Source organism: Topomyia yanbarensis, chromosome 3 (assembly GCF_030247195.1).
Source record: "Topomyia yanbarensis strain Yona2022 chromosome 3, ASM3024719v1, whole genome shotgun sequence".
NCBI classification, from domain to species: Eukaryota; Metazoa; Arthropoda; class Insecta; order Diptera; family Culicidae; genus Topomyia; species Topomyia yanbarensis.
Genome location: NC_080672.1, coordinates 368,981,925 through 368,995,746, shown reverse-complemented (window position 1 = coordinate 368,995,746; position 13,822 = coordinate 368,981,925). Strand labels below are relative to the sequence as shown.

The window sequence follows — 13,822 nt, the reverse complement described above, 5'->3', positions numbered from 1 at the left end:
ATTGGATCCTACACGTGGCTTCTCTGGTAGAATGATTAGCAAACTATTGGCGATGACTGCTATGAGAACGCTGATGATTTTTACGGACGTGATATTTCGATCAAGGAATGGACTATATTTCGTGTTTCGACTGTCGATCAAGGAGGCGACAGCTAATCTATAGCCTATTCGCGATCAAAGCTGGACACCCCAAAATTTGTGTAACAGAAAATGACCACAATATTTACTTTTGATATTATTATTCATTTTATTTTTTCGAACGTTAATTTCGATAAAAACCTGCTTAAAAATCTTTGTTAAGAATCTGTCTGTTTGCTGCCTTGTTCTATATTGTTTGAAAATCTCCTGCAGTTTAAGCAAAGTGTTTATATATGGATAGATCCCATTTCACAATGGCCCAACATATATCGATGAGGACAGTTGGAAGTATTGGCTTCTTTCGGTACAAAATACGTTCCATTCTCTTCATACTTAGATAAAACCTGGAGTAGTGGCAGGAGGTTGATTCAGGCCAAACTGGGACTGGACGACTGCGAATCCTTCTTCATATATTCTTTGAGGTAGATATCATAGCTTATAGTTCCGTTGTTTTGTTACGTAATTTTGCAGGTTTTTAACGCATCTGCCACAGAACATATTTTTAGGAAACTTCCTTTTCCTACAAAAAATACTGAGCGAAAAATATTTAAAATAGAACTTTTAACGGTTTGAGATAGAGCTTTACTGTTTACGATGAAATTGTAGAGCAACACATTTTAGACAAATTTGCTGAAGACATGCAAGCTCTAGCTTTTATACTTTCCATTACACGAGAAATTCAAAAGTAAGCTTTAGGGTGTTCCTTAAAAAAACCGGTTTTATTTCTATAACTTTTGAAGTTTTCATTTTACGCTAAAGTACCCTTTGGACAAATTGAAGATTATTTTGAGGAACATAATTTGCTTTAAAACACCAACTACTGAACTTTTTTCGTTTTAAAGTTATAAGAACTTTTAACCTAGCAGTACGATGGGATATTTCTTACACATATCACTGTTGGATCATTCATTAGTTTGCAGAACTCAAGTAAGTGCGAAGTAGGCACCCAACTAGAGATGGGATGAAAACAGTTTCTAGTCCTGCACGAATAAAATCTCGAATAAACTAAGTAAATGATAGAAAATCATTAAAACGAACGAAATAAAAAAATAAAAAAAATGCAATAAAAGGTGTTCAAATTCATAAAATGAGTAGAATGATTAATGTAAATCAAAATTATAGTACACACGAATCAAATTATATTAGTTTAATTATTGGAAATTTTGACTATATTTAGAAATATTTATAAGATTAATAGAATAAATTGACTCAAACTAACAAATTAAATGAAATAAATAAAAGAAATTACTACTTACTTACTGAATAAAATTAAAGATATGAAGAAAACGAATTAAATGAATCAAATGGATCAAACGATTAAAATGAATCAAATGAATCAAATTGAATCAAATGATGAATCAAATGAATCAAATGAATCAAATGAATCAAATGAATCAAATGAATCAAATGAATCAAATGAATCAAATGAATCAAATGAATCAAATGAATCAAATGAATCAAATGAATCAAATGAATCAAATGAATCAAATGAATCAAATGAATCAAATGAATCAAATGAATCAAATGAATCAAATGAATCAAATGAATCAAATGAATCAAATGAATCAAATGAATCAAATGAATCAAATGAATCAAATGAATCAAATGAATCAAATGAATCAAATGAATCAAATGAATCAAATGAATCAAATGAATCAAATGAATCAAATGAATCAAATGAATCAAATGAATCAAATGAATCAAATGAATCAAATGAATCAAATGAATCAAATGAATCAAATGAATCAAATGAATCAAATGAATCAAATGAATCAAATGAATCAAATGAATCAAATGAATCAAATGTATCAAATGAATCAAATGAATCAAATGAATCAAATGAATCAAATGAATCAAATGAATCAAATGAATCAAATGAATCAAATGAATCAAATGAATCAAATGAATCAAATGAATCAAATGAATCAAATGAATCAAATGAATCAAATGAATCATATGAATCAAATGAATCAAATGAATCAAATGAATCAAATGAATCAAATGAATCAAATGAATCAAATGAATCATATGAATCATATGAATCAAATGAATCAAATGAATCAAATGAATCAAATGAATCAAATGAATCAAATGAATCAAATGAATCAAATGAATCAAATGAATCAAATGAATCAAATGAATCAAATGAATCAAATGAATCAAATGAATCAAATGAATCAAATGAATCAAATGAATCAAATGAATCAAATGAATCAAATGAATCATATGAATCAAATGAATCAAATGAATCAAATGAATCAAATGAATCAAACGAATCAAATGAATTAAATGAATAAATTTAATTTAATGAATACAGTGTATACAATGGAGATGAAATGAATGTAATGAATTAAATGGATAAAAATAAAGGAATCAACAAAGAAAATGAAATGCATAAAAAATAAATGACATGAATAAATAAAACAAACGAGTCAAATAAACAAAATGAGCTGAATTGATAAAATGAATTAAAAATAAAAAAATGAGCAGAATAAAATGCATTGACTGAAAAGAAAAATTAAAGGATGTTAAAAGGTGATAAATTAATAGAAAAAAATTGTGTCAAATAAATTATTTGGATGAAATGAATAAAACTGAAAAAATACTCAGATTAATGAAATGAAGCAAAATGAATGAACTGGAAAAAATGCATTAAATGAAAACAGTGAATTAAAATAAGTTAAATGAATGATATGAGTAAAATGCACAAAAAGAATAAACTAGTCAGAGTGAATCCAAATGATGAAAAGAATAAAGTAGATAAAATGAACGCAGATAAACAAAATGAATAAAAAGATGCTGAATGAAGTAATTAATTAAAATGCAATGATCATTTAAAGTTAAAGATAAAAAACATGTTTGAAAATAGATAACCCAATCTTGAATTTGAGAACCATTGCATCAGAAAGTTATGTAATGTTTTTGATAATCTTATCTTCTGAGAAAAGGTTAATTAATATACAATGGGCTTTCTAGGACTTCCATCTCTTTTTTGTTTTAGTCTTTTTGTTTTCACGCTTCTTTACTTGACGGGGTCGTTTTAAGATTATCTGGTGTTTCTACATTATTGATGGACTTAAATTAGTTATCAGGAACCTGGAACGTTCAATTTGCTTTGGAATTCAAAGTTTACTTTTTGGTCGCATATTCCGAAAAAAAATTTGTGCTGAATAGAATTTTCTGGTCCATTAATTTACCGCGCAATTGAATATAGTAAAGTAAGACAAGGTCACATGTGCTTTCAAGCCCCTTGAACAGAGAGCGAAAGAGGAAGAATGCGATTCGTAAAAGAGACATGTATATATTTCAAAGTTTTCATTTGCATTAAAATAAATAGTGTGAATTGTCTAGGCAATGTCGATTGCATAAATTGCGTGCATTCAATTGATTACAATGCAGTCTCTTTCTAACCATCCTTATAGCTTGCATATTGTTTCGTTCGGAATTCTCGTTCAGGAAATATGGTAAAATAAGTCCTATACAAACCAATACTGTGAAAAAGAAATGGTTCAAACTATCAGGATGGTAAAAATTTAGTCAGATCAACTACTGTCCAATGCATAAACTCTTATTGTAATCCTCGCTAATTGACTTCTACAATATGGAAAACTCGAACGAAACGTGTGCCGAATTATCCAATGCCTCACTACTAAATGTGACTGCCATTGAAACATCAATTGAAGTGTACTCAGTATAGAGCAGATATGGACGACGATAAGTTAGAAGACACATTGTACTTGCATCCCCTATCGAGAGTGGGGACTTTGGGAGACTTCTTTTCCCGGATCTAATTCGTGGATATTTTTGGGCTTTGATCCGTTATTTTTCATGAAAGTTCATACCAATACAACGTATGTGCATTTGCAATAATATCATCACGAAAAAGATGTTCTTAGTTTTCACATGACATACTTGAGCATATGTTTCATTCAATAGAGATACGAAGAGTTGAAATATCGCACGTGGAATGTCCCTTTTGAAAATTTTCATCGTCAAACGTCTGTATTACCCAGTTAAGCCACTTATTTTTCTGAGAATGCCATGAATTTCCTCAATTATATTGTATATACAAGCTTTGAATAGAATGGAATTAAATTTGTTTTCGATGGTCACCTTTCTACCCATAGTGCAACGTTTCGAAGAGATACATATTTCACCTTGAAAATAGTTATAGTTTTCCCATAATGCAAATATTTTGCAAATTTTCTCAGGACTACAAATATTTTATTTGCCATGTAGGATGTATTATTAAACTTGTTTCGTTGAGTCTTTTCGACACAATAATGCAAAGGAAATAATAGGGTAACAGCAGACAAAATATAGTTTTGTTTTCCCAAACCTTCACAATTACATCGCACACATGAAATTAGCTTGAATATTAATAAAGATCACACAACTTAGACATGGATAGAGAAATTGCAAGATATATGTGAGTCGTGACAGTTGCCACGATCACGAAGAGAGAGAGAGAGAGAGAGAGAGAGAGAGAGAGAGAGAGAGAGAGAGAGAGAGATGGGGAGGGCATGTGAGGAATGGCAAATGATGGTTCATGCCGAGACCTTCTTTTTATAGGTATATTATGCGACATATTGATTTCTCACATCCTCATTATAAATAATGCAAGAAGTAATTTTTGCGCCATAACCAATATAACCTAAATCTTGCAAAGAGCTAAATTTTCGCTAGAGTTTTAGAATTCAAAAATACAGTTTCTTTTGGTGATGCACGAGTATAATTATATGAGAAATCTTTTATCTCACTACTAGGTGAATTACTCGATAATCTGTTTATTAATATACCATCCAACATTTACTTCACGATTGAACGCAACGCCTAATCCAAGGGATAAATACATGAACTCTAGAAAAAAATTCACTATGAGCACATTATTTTGCTTTTGAAGTGAACTTACATATTGATTTTTGTGAAATAGTTCAGTTATTATAGAGATAATTCACAAAATGTTTCCAAAATTTAATTCCTTGAATTACGTAGATGTGTTTTCATACCCTGATATTCAAAATCGGTTTAGTTTTGCCCCTAAAACACCAGTGAAGCAATACTCTGTATGGAACGGTCTCCTTTTTAATTAGTGAAAACTGGTAAGCGGGGAATAAAAATACAAAATGTTTAATGTCTCCTTCGCTCGTGAACGGATTTTGACAATATATAGCTTGTTCGAAAGGTATTTTTACAAGATTTCTAATTATGTGCAGACAACATTGCTTTGTTTGATAGTTATATACTAAAAACCTGTAATGTTTTGACAAAATGACCCATATTTCTGAAAGTAAACAACATATCAAAAAACAAAAATAATAGTGTCAAATGGCAACGTTAGGCCTTTCATTTGAAACTAGTTTCATAAAGATCGGATCAGCTATTGCTGAGATAATTACATGACATTTTGTACATACATACATTTACACATACACACACATACAGACATTGTCTTAATTTGTCGAGCTGAGTCGATTGGTATACGAGACTCGGCCCTCCGGGCCTCGGAAGAAGTTTACAAAGTTTGAGAGAATCCTATACATTTCTTTTGTAAGAAATGTAAAAATATAACTTTTCCAAATATAATTATCTTCGATTCGGGCACTGAACATTAAAAATCATATGAAATAGCATGCTTTGTAGTATATATCACCAAAAATGGCAAATACGATATTTTTTTATATCTTGCAATATTCACTCAAAAAAAGTTTACTTTTAATAGCAAGTATATATAACTTTCTAACGAGTGAAGCTAGAGGTTCAATATATTAAGACAAATTGTTCTCCGTCAAAATATATGAAAGTATTTCTAAAGTGATCCTAATGAAAAATCAAAACTGCAACAGTTATACAAAGAAAACCATTTTTTAAGAAACACCCTAAATTTTTTGGTAAATTTCTTGTAAAATGAAAAGTATACGACATAGAGTTTCAGTGTCTTCGACAAAGTTTTTTAAAATTTCATTTTCTTCAAGACAGCGAAACTATCTCGAACCATTAAAAAGTTAATTTCCTGATTTAAAAAAAATAGAACCACCCTACCCACTATTTAAAATAGAAAAGTATTATAAAGTGCAATATTATACCATGAAAACGAAACTACTTTTTTATATTGTTCACCGTGAAAGTAATTTAAACATATCACAAAGAGTCAATTCATGGAAAACCAAATTTTTAAAATAACTTTTTCAGTTTTCATTTTTTTTCCAACATATCCTTCAGATGTTTTTCAGAGTTTTTGAAGACGAACATTTTCTTCTAATACATCAAAACTCGAGCTTTTATTGTTCAGAAGATATAAGCACTTAATATATAAAAAATAGAGTTTTTCAAATCAATTTTGTGAAATTTTAAAAAAATATCGCATTCGCCATTTTTTACGCAATTATATCTCTAATCATGACCTTATTTATAGTCAAAAAAAAAAATATTTTTTGTTTGCCCCAAATGAGTGATATTGTTATTCCAAAAAATAACATTTTTGGCGAAAAAGTGCTCATAACTTTTCAACAGAAATAGTTAGATATATGACTACTTCAGTTTTAAATGAATACAGCAAAGGTTATTTGAATAAAACTGTATTTCTAAGAAACACCCTAAGCTCCGACTTTAAATTTGTTGTAAAATAAAAAGTATGACAGATAGAGCTTACGTGTCTTCAGCAAACTTTTCCAAAATTTGTCGTTCTACAACTTCTCTGGAGGTCGTTTGGCTCTAGTTAGAATGATTAAAAAGTTAATTTTTTGATCTTGGTAAAATTAGAACCACCCTAACTGTTGTTTTAACAAAAAGAGGGGGCTCATAAACTACGATAACTTCTCCAAAGACGTAATAAGTCTAAGTTGTAGTAGTTTTAGTAAAATCTCAAAATTCCTGCTAAATTTGCATTGCATTGGAACAGTCCTATCCATCCTCTAGATGTACGTTTCGAAAGTTCTATACGCCCAATCTTTACAATAATATGGAAAGGAAACGAATGTTATTATAACAAACGTGTGGCTATGGAGACCGCATATACCTCTGCATCTCAACGTTTACTACGGGAAAGCGTTGTGTTAGTGAGCTAGGGTAAATAGTTACAAATCTGGATTCACCTTGATAAGTGGTACGATCTATGTAACTTGAAGAAGTGTTATCGTGTGTTTATTGCTCTGGGCAGCCGGTTGCCGCAAATTTGTTATAGATTTCGTTTATTGAATCAATTCGGGAATTCTGAGATAATTCAAAATGAAACTTCAACCACGGACAGCCGATGACTGGGAGTATTACTTAAATATGAAGTAAAAGAAACTGATTTACTAATTTAATACAACAATGTGCTAAAATTGTAGTAGGCCTGACATGAAGAAATGATATTTTTGTTGCCTCTTATGACAACGTTTTTGCTTCCTTTTCCAATTTGTTTTAAACTTAATCCGTTGCAGTAACGCTCTTAGATTGACAGCTTATAAAAATATTCAATGTGACGACTTTGCGTAATTAAACCTGCAGAATTTATTGACCATTATTCATAGTTTAATGATAGTTTTGAGCCTTATATAGATTAGCACAGTAAAGTGAAAAAATAGAATACAAGTATGTTAAAAGTTGATGCTTATATAGAAACATTAAAGTGTCCCAAAACAGGCATCCTTACTGCGAACATTAGTAAGTGAAAAGATTTTTGAAGTTCTATTATAAAAAATAATCAAATATTCTGTAAATAGTTTTTGCTAACAAAAATTCTGAAAATACCGGTATTTTATGCTTTAAAAACCGGTATTTCGGTATTGAACATTCGGACGGGTTTTCGGTAACGGTAAAACCGGTACTCCCAACCCTTGTGTGTGCAATCGTGTATGCAGCCGCAAGCCGCTGAACGGTGGTAAATGGAGTATGGGGTCCGAATAGCCCCGTACGTTCAAACGTGGTAATCGTCTTGAAAATATTTAGTTTTTCACCCAAACCGAAATCCACCCATAAAATAGGAGCCTCTAGCTTTCCAAAACACTTGCCTGTTATTTTAAACAATAACATTTTTTGCTATAATCACACTTTTACCACAATAATGATTTTTGTTTTGAGGATTGCTAAAAATTAAAACACGTATCTTCTAAAAAAACCGATTACACAAATTTAAATGAAAGGTACAACGCTTACGTCGATAATATAGATTTTTTATTGGTTCGACTTCTGGTTCCGGAGTTACGGGTTGAATAGTACGATCACACAGCAAATTCCCTTATAAACTTAGTACCAGTTTGTGATGATGTCCAAATGATACAATACATATTAAAATGTGTGCAACATTACTTGGATTTGCGTGTCTAGATGTGTTTTAGGTCATATATGACTTAAGTCTTCAATCCCTTGTCTCCTTTTCTCCTTTCTTCGCTACGATGACATAATTCCCTCAACTTCTCAATCAGTTCCACAGTTACCGAGAGTGCCTTGAAGAGTCCAACGTAACTGTGTATAAACTATTGGAAACAACAATTGCTCACGTTATGAAAGTTAATTCGTTCAACCTTGTTCCGAGACCACTTTTTCCTGATGCAAACAAACAAACAAACAAGCAAACACTTACGAAAAGTTTTGCCTGCGATGCAAACATGCAAACCAAACGAACGGGTCCACATTAATCGTCACCGTTCGATCATTATAAGGCGCTACGGGCGGTGGTATTTCCGATATACTCAAGAAACAAGAAAACACTTATCTCGGCAAAAATAATGTCGACTGCAAGCGATCAAACAATCAGTCAATCGTTCGATTCGGTGATCCATGCCACATAATAGAGGGAAGGAAGTGTTTTTTGTGCTGCTTATGGTGCAACGATATTGCAGTTGCATTTTTTTTTATTACACGTAATATCTTTAGCACTGAATATGACAGCAGTCGTGAAATTTCCCTAACTTGACAGTGAGGTTCAATGTACAAAATTGTACTAAAATCTCCTAAAGTTTTTTAAGCCATCCATTGAAACGTGCATTTTTCCATCCAATTGCGTTCTTCGATGAACTTATTTTTAAAAGCCATCTGTACTTACATAGGTACTAATATTCCATCCAGTTGAACCGGACCACCAAATCGCCAACGGTTTGCAGTCATTAAATTCGAACTTTATTCCATTTTTCACCCGCAGCCGACTGGTGGAAAACAGACTTCTTTTTCGCCGCGATTTATTTGTTTTAAGCGGATTTGTTATTTTTTCCTGCTCGGCTGGTAATGCATGCGAACCAGTTGGATGCAATTTTTGCGACGCAAAATTTCCAGGTCAATGGGAAAGTTTTGCGATCTGGTTTACCCATCACTGCGGGATTCCCTTCGAGAATAAACAGTTGAATAATTGAATTGTTACGGAAGATTCCGGCTCTTACAGTACAATGTCTTCCTGTTAAAAACATCCAACCAGCTGTTCCGTTCCGCATTCAAGAAGTATCCCAAGTTCTAGTGAAGCATTCCCGAACTAGATTTTACGATAGCTGCCTTGGCGGTTCAATATTTTTTCCCTTCGCATGCTGTTCTGCACGCCTGAATATTTTGTATTATTTTTAATGCAGCCGCGTGCTCTGGTCTTACGTTGCGTTTTTCCCAGATACGATATTATGGTTGTCGATTTTTTTTTCTTCTGTTTTTCCCCGTTCGCACGCTAGCTCCTTCCTATTTGGCCCGGCCTCGTCGCCACCCGTGTCTTCGCCCCCCAAAAACCACCGTTCTGTGCAGTTGGATCATTTTTGGATCTATTCATATAATATTAACGATGTTAGTTTTTCTCACATACAAAATGGAAGCGCGAAGTAAATAGAGTAGAGTGAAAATAAAAGTCTGTTAGTACAACAAGAATAGAAGCAAAAAAAGGCGCGCCGTGGAAAACCTTTTTCCCCGGTAGCAGCACCAGACTGCAAGTTGGAAGATTTTTCCGAATCAGTTTTTCTAGACACGTGGCGGTGCGATGAAGTGTGTGCAATAGTTAGCCAACGATTTTGGGGAAGTAGAAAGTGCGCGTTTTTCGTTCCGTTGCGGAGAGCGTGCTGAGCGGGGAAGTTCGCCTGCTTTTGGGACCAAAGAAGAAACCTGCGGTGATCGAGTTGGTATGAATTAAAAACATGGTTGAATTGTTTAATTGAGGAGTGATGTTGTTGATAACTCTGATAGTTTGTATTCGTGCTAACGTCTTCGATGGTTGAATATTTTAAAAAATCCGAGAAACACGAAGGAGACTACAGGGTTTTGTGCTATATTATCGATGTAATGAATTCTTAGACCAGAGTGTAAACAAAATATTGGTTCTAGAATAACTTGTTCGCGTTTCAAACCTATACAATGGCATGCTGGGAGTGGGCGTAGCGTAGTTGGTAAATCGATTGCCTGGTACGCAGCGTACCTGGGTTCAAATCCCGACCCCGCACATAGGGTTAGAAATTTCTCATAAGAGTTTTTTCTAACCCGAAGAGGCGAATGACGTTAAGGTTAAAACCTCTATAATCGAAATAAAAGAAATGGCATGCTTAGTAACGGAAAAAATGAACCGTGCACGTTATTTTGAAGCAACCATAACCTACCTACCATTACTGCCTGTCTAGGTATTCTTGTCATTGACACCGAACAATCTGAAAGAATTCGTTTCGAAATTATATACAAAAACAGAATCATGGATTTCTTCACATAATAAATTAAGTTTGCTTTTTATTATTCGAATTCATCTCGTCAGTAACTAGCACCAACTAGGTGTCTAGTTAGACGATGAATCTTAACTAGCAGCCAAATTAACACTAGTTAGACATAAAAATATTTAAACCGCTTACACGACACACAATTTTCGCTTTTGGGAATTAATATTGCGCAATTCCTGGCTTTGGTTTACTAACCCAAAGATAAGTGTTCGTTTTCGCTTTCTCGTCAGCAAATCAGAGCTTCTGTATTTTCTTCCCGGGACATCATTCGGGACAAGTCAGTTGCCAGTTAAGCGAACTGGCTAAACTGTAGTGTGAACTGTTTAGATATGTTTGTGTCTAACTAGTGCTAATTTTGGTACTATTATACATCGTCTGACTTGATAACCAGTTGGAGCTAGTTACTGACGAGATGAATTCGAAACACAAAAATCAGACTTAATTAAAGTTGGATCTTGTGGCCTTATTGCGCAAATCGATTAAATCGAATTTTCCCTATTGGGAATTAATATTTCACATAATGGATATCTTCACATAATAATTTCATTTGATATTTTTAGTTTACATATTTTTTTAATGAATATATTAGTTATTTGACCCCAAGCTGCTATAAGGTGACAGGTTTGTTTGAACTTGAAGAATCGTGTCATGCCCAGATCGTAGTTATTCGTTGCATCACTCATCCATACTGTGCATTCAGCTGTTCAGTCACGCGATCATCGTCCAATCATTTTTAACATTTTTGGTAACAAAAACTACCTGACATACTTGACAATGTTAATTTTCAATTGAAACTAGCCTCTGTAGAGTTAACCCTCCGGAAGTCGCGCAAATGGCCCATTGAATGAGCAGCCACTGCGGTGCGCTAAGACTATTACGCTAGATCTTCAGAGCAGTGCACAGTGGCGGCTCTTCAAACAAAAGTCGGACAAAACCTCAAATGTTACCTAATTTGGCTGAAAATCACAATTTAAGCTAATTTTGAGGTGCTGAGCTCATTTTTGATGTCAAAAGTCGTAAAATATTAAATGCATTTTTCCATACAGTGTCATTGAACCTTTCTTATAACTATGATCCCGTTTTCATGATAGATTTTCCGTTACTGTTCACCAATGTCAACAATATCATAAAAAATGAAGAACACTACTTAAAAACCATTGTTGAACGTGTTGGTTTACTGTAGATTGTCTAACTATTTTACACAAAACACGATGTGTCTCCATATCAGCAACAAAGCTTCAAAATCTCCTTAAACCTTTTTGCGCACTTAGGCGCAGAACGAGACCATGATATTCGAAAAGTAGAGGTAATTTCACATAGAATGTATACTATGTGACCGTTCCGAAATGATTCCGAAATTTGTACAGAATACATTAGTGAACAAAGTATTTTTGATCTGACCACCTTAAACATATTTAAACTAAAAAGTCATAGTTCCAAGCAAATTTACCAAATGTATTTTACTCACTAACCAAGTTTTTTAGTTCCTCTACACAATGAAACTAGTTGTGCTAAAATCGAACCAAAATCAAAAGAGCAACATGCATTTGAAGTGAACAGAGCAATGGTGGTTTCGGAAATGAAAATCATTAAAAAATCCTGACTTTGGTACGTTTAAACTCGTGTTAAAAATCGTGTTCTTATCCAATGATCATAAAATTTCGAATATACATCATTCAATACATGAGAAATTTAGGAAAAATATAAAATATCTATATTTCAAAAATAAATTTTTGAGGTTTTGGCCAGCCTCCGGCCACTGTGCAGCGTGCACTCAGTGCGCTAGTGCGACTTCCGGAAGGAGAAATGACAACGTTCGATTTTGCATGAAAATCCCGTCAATTTTGTATTGAATGATTGGGGAAGGTTTTGAATTTAAATATTCGTTGCGTTAAATCTATTTCGAAGTTGGCTTTTGAAAAATGAAATTTGGCGCAACTGATCCAGTTACAAGAATCAGTACTACTGTTACCGAAAATAGGTGAAATCGTCCAAATATCCATTACCGTAATTCGTCGCATTTCTTAGAAAAAAACCTACAAACCCAAAGTAAATGCAGAACTATTCTTTAGTCCAAAAACACCACCTTCCTAAAATATATTCTCAGTCTGCACTATCTGTGTTCAGAAACATTCGATGTCGGTATAACCGAATGGAATAAACAATTTTTCACAGGCATTCTCAACGGAGCTCGAGTAGTGAGAACACGATTGAAATATCCCATTCCTTCCTTTATGATCCTGCAACCTGAATCTGCCTATTCTCAGACCACGCAGTGTGCATATGACAATCAGTCTCTTACGTGTCAATACTGTAAACAATATACACTCTACGAAAAACCTCGCACGAATGTACTAAGCACAAGTACATATAGCACAACGAAAAAAAATTTTCGTCCAACCAACTATATTTGATGAACAAGCAAGTTTGCGCTAAAATAACGACGTTATCATTCAACTCTGTTAGGAAAAAAACTACCTGCAACACCAACGAGAAGACAGAAAAAAGAGTATAGTTCCACGTTCATAATGCGCAAACCGAGGTAAAAAATCGAAGCATTCAACAAAAATCTCCGCATGGCAAAAAGTTAATATGTCTAGTTTATAGTTTACTTGCTGTAAATAAATAAAAAAAAATACCTGTATTTAAGGGGGGCGTCTGGTGTAGCGGGCAAAAAAAATCGATTTTTTTCTATCTGCTTCATTTTTAGTATTGAACCTCTAGCGTTTTTTTCGTGATACAATTTAATGTGGGACAGCGTTTTTCTCGAAACCGCGTTTTTCAAATTGACGAACAAGATAATTCAAGAACTAATGCACGAATTGACTTGATTTTTTATGAGAATTCACAATATGTGTAGCCTGTCGATGATCCACAGAAAAGTGAATAAAACTTTTTTTCTCCCCATTATTTTTTAAAAAAGTGAGCAAATTTAACAGTAAAATATGAGATTAAAAATTTCATGAAGCCATTTTCCGAAACTCAAACTTTTTCATATTTTTTGTGGGTCGTCGACTAACTACAAGTCT

General features: G+C 33.2%; 1 protein-coding gene across 6 annotated transcripts in view; it reads left to right on the top strand.

The window, feature by feature from the left end:
- The window catches only part of LOC131692851 (peroxisomal targeting signal 2 receptor), a 116,084-nt gene that overhangs the window by 79,607 nt on the left and 22,655 nt on the right, over positions 1-13,822 (top strand). Inside the window, exon 1 of one of the 6 annotated variants that reach the window (XM_058980177.1) lies at positions 10,065-10,207. The exons of 4 other annotated variants lie outside the window; for them this stretch is intronic. The gene's annotated coding sequence lies outside the window, so the exon portion shown is untranslated. Of the gene's footprint in view, positions 1-10,064; positions 10,212-13,822 lie in introns of those variants that run through there. One more of the 6 variants, XM_058980176.1, reaches the window with a different exon arrangement.